Below are 10320 nucleotides of genomic sequence, written 5' to 3'. Positions count from 1 at the left end.
CCATCCTGTACCTGGGTATTTCACTTTTTCTCCATAGAGAGGGGTCAACATCTAAATTTAGACTTATCACACGATAATGATAACCCTTTTATACCTTAAGCTGTGCATAAAATTAGACAGCAGTGACACCTGGGGGGTAAACACAATAATACACCATCTCCCACCTGTGTGAACCTGAGGGAGTTTTGCTCAGGGGCAATAGACAGCAACCTGTGTATGTGTGATGGTAGGCTTATCTCAGCCGCTGGCTGCCCCTAATGGTCGGTAGCCTCCGGGGGTGTTTAGGGTCACTTGGGCACTTGTCACGGTAGCCTCAAGTGGTAGTCAACCCACCCCAGGTTGTTGGTACCGCCACTCAAAAAACAGGGAGATAACCCAAGTGTAAGATGGTGTGTAGGTGCTAACAGAGCATACTAGAGTCCCGTGTGTTTTAGTAAAAATATACTTTACTGTAGAATAACGCAGGATGAACAGTACACGTGATGATAACAGTGCATGTCTTTATATAGAACATAGGTGCTGACAGTGAGATAGAACCAGTGTTTGAAGAAGAAGGTGCTTTGTAGAGAAAGAGAATAGGGAAAGAGTTGCCAGAGGAGCCCTGCCCAAAGTAGTGAATGTGCTCTGCCGCAACAGTTGTAGATACAGAAGAGATAAGAAGAAGACTCGTACTAACAGATGCCAACAGTGGCTCTGAACCCCCTTATGCCCCCTAGCTGCGGGATACCCATCCTAAGTGGGTAATATGAGCCCCAGTCGCCGGTCATCTAGGTGTAGCAGACTTTTGAGGTTTCCTAGTTGTCTTGCGCTGCACAGTAGGATACGTAGACCTTGCACGGTAGCTTAATCCTTCTGGGGTCAGTTCCTCTGGCTTCAGGTAAGTGCCCTGCACTTTTTAGAGAGGTTCCCGGCATGGGCAAGGGTTTTCCTAGGTGGCTTCTCTCCTCTAAGTAAAGCTTATTGTAGAGAAGGGAGAAGAGGGGAAGAGGTGGGGGCGCCTCCTGGTGCAATAAAAGATAGCTAGAGTGGCAAACACAGGGAAGGGAAGTGTTGCACTCACCTGGTGGAGTTGTGCTGAATTATAGGCACAACTCTATGTTAGGCATGTGGGGTAGAACACCGCAGCTCCTGCCGGGGTACGTCCAAGGGAGTCGTACAGTCAGAGGAAGAAGTAGCCGTATCGGGCTTTAGGACCATGTGGGGTCCCGGCTTGGATAGGGCGCAGATGTTCAGTAAACCACAGATTGGAGCGGTTATCTCATGAAGAGAGTATTTATTAAAAGTCACGACGCGTTTCGGCCGCCAAGTATGGGGTGGCCTTTTTCAAGTTGTACAAGACATACTGGGGAACGGGGGTTTAAATAGTGTGGACCATTGTATAAACAAAGCATCACTTCCGGAGCAACAGTCATGGATACAGCTGATGACCCAAGTGTATATACAAACAACATCAAGAGCCAATGTGGAAGCATATAAAAAAACGCACATATATAGGTCAGAATATGTGTAACCTTACATTGCTTCGGAGTTCCGAGGGTCAGCGTCCGAATCCGGCAAGATCACGTAATCACGTTCGTAATGACGTAGGGACGCCCGGCCGCTCACGTGATCTTGCCGGATTCGGACGCTGACCCTCGGAACTCCGAAGCAATGTAAGTTTACACATATTCTGACCTATATATGTGCGTTTTTTTATATGCTTCCACATTGGCTCTTGATGTTGTTTGTATATACACTTGTGTCATCAGCTGTATCCATGACTGTTGCTCCGGAAGTGATGCTTTGTTTATACAATGGTCCACACTATTTAAACCCCCGTTCCCCAGTATGTCTTGTACAACTTGAAAAAGGCCACCCCATACTTGGCGGCCGAAACGCGTTGTGACTTTTAATAAATACTCTCTTCATGAGATAACCGCTCCAATCTGTGGTTTACTGAACATCTGCGCCCTATCCAAGCCGGGACCCCACATGGTCCTAAAGCCCGATACGGCTACTTCTTCCTCTAAGTAAAGCTTAGCACTGCATACTGATCTTAGTGCTTAGTGGGAAAACTTTGTAACTGAATAGTGTCTCACACATCCGTCCGCTTGGACCTCCAACTACTAACGCCTCACTTCCTCCCACCGGGAACTAACTCCTCCAGGGGCTAAACAAAACCCTCCTGTGAGTGGTGGAGCTGAGTGTGTAAGAGAGAAGAAAAGAGGTAGGACAGAAAATAACAACCACCTCAGATTGGTCAGCATATAACACATGGTACACAATTAACCATTTGACTCCTTCAGCTGTGCAACAGGTTAAATAGAACAGTAGTGACACCTAGTGGGGAAAACACCATACTACATCTCCCACTCTTGTGAACCTGAGGGAGTGATATACTAAGGTCCTATATGCCGGCAGCCCTGGCACACCCCGGAAACTCGCTTTCTTCGGCGGTGCTCTAGGACTGCTGAACGTCTGTGGAGGAAATCGAGAACCTCTGCAGATTTCATTCATTACAAATTCACCCTCAAATCTTATTACTCTGCCCTTCACCTCGCCAAACAATATTATTTCACCTCCCTCATCTCTTCACTGTCAAAAAACCCAAAACGCCTTTTCGACACCTTTAATTCTCTTCTCAAGCCCAAAGCTCAGTCACCTATCACTGACCTCTGTGCTGAAGACCTGGCCTCCTTCTTCAAAACCAAAATCGACAACATCCGTTCTGACATCACCTCCCAGCCCCAAAGCCCTATAGATCCCATCCCCTCTCCCACCTTCTCGTCACTCTCTGCTTTTGATCCAGTGACAGAGGAAGAAGTCCCCAAGCTCCTCTCCTCCTCTCGCCCCACTACCTGCCCTAGTGACCCTATTCCCTCGCACCTCCTCCAGTCCCTCTCTCCTGCTGTCACTACTCACCTCACCAAAATATTCAACCTCTCCTCTGGTATCTTTCCCTCCTCATTCAAACACTCTGTAATCACCCCGCTACTGAAAAAACCTTCTTTAGATCCATCCTGTGCAGCCAACTATCGACCTGTCTCCAATCTCCCCTTCATCTCTAAGCTCCTGGAACGTCTTGTCTACTCTCCCCTTACTCGCTATCTCTCTGATAACTCTCTTCTTGACCCTCTACAGTCCGGCTTCCGACCCCTTCACTCCACCGAAACTGCTCTCACCAAGGTGTCAAACGATCTGCTGAAGGCCAAGTCACAAGGAAACTCCTCCTTGCTGATTCTCCTGGATCTCTCAGCAGCGTTTGACACTGTGGACCACCAGCTTCTCCTCTCCATGCTCAGCTCTCTTGGTCTTAAGGACTCTGTTCTCTCCTGGTTCTCTTCCTACCTCTCTGACCGCTCCTTCAGTGTATCCTCCTCGGGCTCTACTTCCAGTCCCCTACCTCTTACTGTTGGGGTTCCCCAGGGATCAGTCCTGGGTCCCCTCCTCTTCTCCCTCTATACAGCCCCCATCGGACAGACCATCAGCAGGTTTGGTTTCCAATACCATCTTTATGCTGATGACACCCAGTTATACACTTCTTCCCACGACATCTCCCCTGCCTTCCTGCAAAATACAAGTGACTGCCTATCTGCTCTCTCTAACACTACGACCTCTCTGTTCCTCAAACTTAATCTCTCTAAAACTGAACTTCTTGTATTTCCTCCCTCTAACAAACCTAAACCCGACATCTCCCTCTCAGTCTGTGGTACTAGCATTACTCCTGTGCATCAGGCTCGATGTCTGGGGGTCATGCTAGACTCCGATCTATCCTTTACTCCCTACATCCAAGCTCTTACACGCTCCTGTCATCTACATCTCAAAAACATCTCCAGAATCCATCCATTTCTCACCACTGACACTGCTCAGACTCTGACTGTCGCCTTGATCCATTCCCGTCTTGACTACTGTAACTCCCTACTAATCGGTCTTCCTTTCTCTAAGCTTTCCCCTCTCCAGTCTATCCTGAATGCAGCAGCCAGGCTCATCTTCCTCTCCAGCCGCTATACCGACGTCTCCTTTCTGTGCCAGTCACTGCACTGGTTACCTATTAAATATAGAACACAGTTCAAGCTCCTCACCCTCACCCATAAAGCTCTCCACAACTCTGCCCCCCATACATCTCCTCCCTCATCTCCACCTACCATCCTTCCCGTGCTCTGCGCTCTGCCCTCCATACATCTCCTCCCTCATCTCCACCTACCATCCTTCCCGTGCTCTGCGCTCTGCAAATGACCTCACACTAACCTCTTCTTTAATCCGAACTTCTCATTCCCGCCTCCAAGACTTCTCTCGGGCTGCACCAGTTCTCTGGAACTCTTTACCCAAAGACCTCAGACTTATTTCCAACATCCCCAGTTTTAAGCGTGCCCTAAAGACCCATCTCTTCAGGCGTGCTTATAACATTTGGTAATCTCGTCTCCCTTTGCTATCCCTTCTCCATCCTCTCTATAACTTCTTCGGTGCTAGTTACACTGTCCTTGTCATCTGAGCTTAGAAAATGGCTTGTGACTGGCTCGCCCAGCCGCCTATAGGCACTTAGAGATTCCATGTACAATGACTGGAACATTGACAAATAAAGCCCTTGTTGCCTCTCGTGTTACTCCCAGTCCTCCTAGTCTGTAAGCCCTTGAGAGCAGGTCTCTAATTTGGTATTGTAATTTATTCATTGTATAATTTAATATATAACCTGTAATGTATTTATATATATTTAAATAAGCGCTGCGGAATCTGTTGGCGCTATACAAATAAATAAATATTATTATTATATAGACAGCACCAGTGGTGAGACACCACATATGTACAGTGAGGGGACATGGGGACCACATCTGATGTGTATGGCCAGCGAGAGAACCCCGGGACCACATCTGATGTGTATGGCCAGTGAGGGGACACAGGGACCACATCTGATGTGTATGGCCAGTGAGGGGACACAGGGACCACATCTGATGTGTATGGCCAGCGAGAGAACCCCGGGACCACATCTGATGTGTATGGCCAGTGAGGGGACACAGGGACCACATCTGATGTGTATGGCCAGTGAGGGGACACAGGGACCACATCTGATGTGTATGGCCAGCGAGAGAACCCCGGGACCACATCTGATGTGTATGGCCAGTGAGGGGACACAGGGACCACATCTGATGTGTATGGCCAGTGAGGGGACACAGGGACCACATCTGATGTGTATGGCCAGCGAGAGAACCCCGGGACCACATCTGATGTGTATGGCCAGCGAGAGAACCCCGGGACCACATCTGATGTGTATGGCCAGCGAGAGAACCCCGGGACCACATCTGATGTGTATGGCCAGTGAGGGGACACAGGGACCACATCTGATGTGTATGGCCAGTGAGGGGACACAGGGACCACATCTGATGTGTATGGCCAGTGAGGGGACACAGGGACCACATCTGATGTGTATGGCCAGTGAGGGGACACTGGGACCACATCTGATGTGTATGGCCAGTGAGGGGACACAGGGACCACATCTGATGTGTATGGCCAGTGAGGGGACACAGGGACCACATCTGATGTGTATGGCCAGTGAGGGGACACAGGGACCACATCTGATGTGTATGGCCAGTGAGGGGACACAGGGAATTACCCATGATAATGGGGCCATGTTGGGACAGTCAGTGTAGGCAGTCTCCAAATCTCAGCCAGACACAGTAATTTGACCCGTGAGATAGTGGGTGTAGGATAAGGGCTTGTTGCATAGATAAACCTCTGGTGCGGCAATATGGAGGAGCTCTGCCTCTTGCACCCTATCGATGGTTTTCTCGCAGCTTCACCCACACTAAGAATGTGTCACTGATATGACAGTAGGAAATCAATAGAGATATCGCACAGCAAACAGTGCACGCCCTGCGGAGTTACAGTTTAACCTGTGTCATGCCGGTCAGTATCCGTAGCTTCGCCCTGTCCACCCTGAACCTACAAAGCAATCATGGCCGCTGTATCCTGCCAATAGAATGTCACTGAAAACTGTGCACAAATGTCAGTGCTATCAATACTCAGCAGCCATATAATGCTGCAGCCCGCCTCCTCTGTATATACCTTATACTCCTCCAGCCATCACCAGGAGCATATCATGGGGGACATCTGTTGTGTCTCACGTTGTAAGGCCCCTCATTGCCACTGACCCAGCAAGGACAATCCCCTCCGTAAGGGCATGTTTACACAATGGAACCCAGGGGCAGTAATGCCAGGCCCTCATGCTGTAGATCAGGGGTGGGGAACCTCCGACCCACGGGCCGCATTTGGCTCCTGAGACCTCCAGATGCGGCCCGCAGCTCTCCAGTGACGTACCCCGCTCTGGTGCAGCAGGAGCTGGCATACACAGCATCTCCTTGTGTCTGTGACAGCTGCCAGACACAGGAGGATGCTGTCTGTGCTGGCTCCTTCCCCACCTTCTTCTGTCTCCTGCGGGCCACGTGTGATGACGTCATCTCATCGCGTGCCGCCTGCAGGAGAAGACGGGTACAAACTAGGAGAGAGAGGAGGACCTGGGCAGCGTGGGAGCGGAGGAAAAGTAAGTGGGACATCACTGGGGGGTTAACTAGACTACCAGGGGCATCAATAAGGGGTTAACTACAGCTGTCAGGAGCATCACTGGGGGTTAACGAGCATCACTAAGGATTCACATCAGGTACAAGGGGCATCACAGAGGGTTAACTACAATAGCAGGGGCACTGGGAGAACAATACTTTGCCTTGCCCACAGATGCTGTGCACCCACGTTACCCCACTGCCGCGCACAGTATAACATTGAGTGCGGCCATGGAATGATTTTATTAATGCCCGAATGGCCCTCAACAGGGAAAAGGTTCCCCACCCCTGCTGTAGATTCTACTTTCTCTGCCTTGGATACAGTTGTGCTTTGGTAGCCGATGCGGGATCCGGGCAGAATCTGCCTGAAGTTCACACATCGCGCCCTTAGACCTTATTTACACGTCCAGTGGTTTTTAAAGACAGTGATTTTAGGCTACTGGCCAAATCTGTGATAAACTACCGTTTTTACATCAGTGTCTGCTTTTTTTTTTAATCACATCAGCCCAGTATATATTTCACTATGTGGGATACTCATATTCACCAGAACCAGCATAGTCCCTCGGCGACTCACAGAGCTTTGTGGTGAGGGTACCTGTCTGTGTCTGTCTGTGGCAGTGGTTTGGGCAGCATAGACCTCATGACAGGTTTCCTACATCGACCTGTTCTTTATGGAAGAGGAGGTAATGTCATGTAGAGTCTTACAGGCCGTGCAGCCTCCTCTCTGGTGCCACCCAATGGTGGTGGTCGCCAGGTGTCCAGGAGGCGGGCTCTTCTGGTTTACAGAGCTTCACATATTGAGAGTATCCCTGTATGTGTATGTATAGAGAAGGGGCACTCCTTGTCACCTTATAAATCTCTTACTCTCGATGTTCCCTCGATGTTCTGCCTGTAGTGCTTGTGGCCCTGGCATTGAATCACGTACACCGCCCCTCGCTGTTCATGGCAGCGCTGGTGATTGGGGACCTGTAATATTCGGATGCTAGATCCTTCTTTACAATGGTCCAACTTAAGTTTTACATGCGGTAAGCTTCAGTTTAGAGCAGTGCGGCGGTAAGTTACTGGAACAAAGAAATCTTATGTTAATTATCGGGGGTCTGTGCTGGAGATCAGAGGAGTGGGGCATCAGCCTGGACCTGCCCTCTGGCCTCCTATGTAGGATCTCCTCTGTCTTTTCCTGGGCTGGAGAGGCTCGTTTCTAGTGCGCCCGGCTGCCCTGCTATTTTATATCCTCTGTCTGATCGCTGCTCTCACACACTGACTATCCTTCAGCCTTACTTTTTTGGCTTGTGATCTGACTGTGCTTTTTGGATTACGTTTCTGTACTTTTGCTGCCCGCCTGTTATGACCTTGGCCTGTCTGACCTTTCTTTCTTGTTTGTCTGTCTGTGCTCTCTGTGCCACTGTACTTAGGCGAGGGACTGACGCCCAGTTGCTCGCTGCAGCATAGGGCAGATTGTGGTGAGTAGGCGGGTTCAGTGCATGCGCTCACCCCATCCAGTGTAAGAGACATCCATGGTGCAGAGAGCGCTCACCACATCCAGTGTAAGAGACATCCATGGTGCACAGAGCGCTCACCCCATCCAGTGTAAGAGACATCAATGGTGCACAGAGCGCTCACCCCATCCAGTGTAAGAGACATCAATGGTGCACAGAGCGCTCACCACATCCAGTGTAAGAGACATCCATGGTGCACAGAGCGCTCACCCCATCCAGTGTAAGAGACATCAATGGTGCACAGAGCGCTCACCCCATCCAGTGTAACGGACATCAATGGTGCACAGAGCGCTCACCCCATCCAGTGTAAGAGACATCCATGGTGCACAGAGCGCTCACCCCATCCAGTGTAAGAGACATCCATGGTGCACAGAGCGCTCACCCCATCCAGTGTAAGAGACATCCATGGTGCAGAGAGCGCTCACCCCATCCAGTGTAAGAGACATCCATGGTGCACAGAGCGCTCACCACATCCAGTGTAAGAGACATCAATGGTGCACAGAGCGCTCACCACATCCAGTGTAAGAGACATCCATGGTGCACAGAGCGCTCACCCCATCCAGTGTAAGAGACATCCATGGTGCACAGAGCGCTCACCCCATCCAGTGTAAGAGACATCCATGGTGCACAGAGCGCTCACCCCATCCAGTGTAAGAGACATCCATGGTGCAGAGAGCGCTCACCACATCCAGTGTAAGAGACATCAATGGTGCACAGAGCGCTCACCCCATCCAGTGTAAGAGACATCAATGGTGCACAGAGCGCTCACCACATCCAGTGTAAGAGACATCAATGGTGCACAGAGCGCTCACCACATCCAGTGTAAGAGACATCAATGGTGCACAGAGCGCTCACCCCATCCAGTGTAAGAGACATCAATGGTGCACAGAGCGCTCACCACATCCAGTGTAAGAGACATCAATGGTGCACAGAGCGCTCACCCCATCCAGTGTAAGAGACATCAATGGTGCACAGAGCGCTCACCCCATCCAGTGTAAGAGACATCAATGGTGCACAGAGCGCTCATCCCATCCAGTGTAAGAGACATCAATGGTGCACAGAGCGCTCACCACATCCAGTGTAAGAGACATCAATGGTGCACAGAGCGCTCAGCCCATCCAGTGTAAGAGACATCAATGGTGCACAGAGCGCTCACCCCATCCAGTGTAAGAGACATCAATGGTGCACAGAGCGCTCAGCCCATCCAGTTTAAGAGACATCAATGGGTGCACAGAGCGCTCACCCCATCCAGTGTAAGAGACATCAATGGTGCACAGAGCGCTCACCACATCCAGTGTAATGGACATCAATGGTGCACAGAGCGCTCACCCCATCCAGTGTAAGAGACATCCATGGATGCATAGGGCTCTCACCCCATCCAGTGTAAGAGACATCCATGGTGCACAGAGCGCTCACCACATCCAGTGTAAGAGACATCAATGGTGCACAGAGCGCTCACCACATCCAGTGTAAGAGACATCAATGGTGCACAGAGCGCTCACCACATCCAGTGTAAGAGACATCAATGGTGCATAGAGCGCTCACCCCATCCAGTGTAAGAGACATCAATGGTGCACAGAGCGCCCACCCCATCCAGTGTAAGAGACATCAATGGTGCACAGTGCGCTCACCCCATCCAGTGTAATAGACATCAATGGTGCACAGAGCGCTCACCACATCCAGTGTAAGAGACATCAATGGTGCACAGAGCGCTCACCCCATCCAGTGTAAGAGACATCAATGGTGCACAGAGCGCTCACCCCATCCAGTGTAAGAGACATCAATGGTGCACAGAGCGCCCACCCCATCCAGTGTAAGAGACATCAATGGTGCACAGAGCGCTCACCCCATCCAGTGTAAGAGACATCCATGGTGCACAGAGCGCTCACCACATCCAGTGTAAGAGACATCAATGGTGCACAGAGCGCTCACCCCATCCAGTGTAACGGACATCAATGGTGCACAGAGCGCTCACCACATCCAGTGTAAGAGACATCAATGGTGCACAGAGCGCCCACCCCATCCAGTGTAAGAGACATCAATGGTGCACAGAGCGCTCACCCCATCCAGTGTAACGGACATCAATGGTGCACAGAGCGCTCACCCCATCCAGTGTAAGAGACATCAATGGTGCACAGAGCGCTCACCACATCCAGTGTAAGAGACATCAATGGTGCACAGAGCGCTCACCACATCCAGTGTAAGAGACATCAATGGTGCACAGAGCGCTCACCACATCCAGTGTAAGAGACATCAATGGTGCACAGAGCGCTCAGCCCATCCAGTGTAAGAGA

Source organism: Dendropsophus ebraccatus, chromosome 8 (assembly GCF_027789765.1).
Source record: "Dendropsophus ebraccatus isolate aDenEbr1 chromosome 8, aDenEbr1.pat, whole genome shotgun sequence".
NCBI classification, from domain to species: domain Eukaryota; kingdom Metazoa; phylum Chordata; class Amphibia; order Anura; family Hylidae; genus Dendropsophus; species Dendropsophus ebraccatus.
This window is presented reverse-complemented; position numbering follows the sequence as displayed.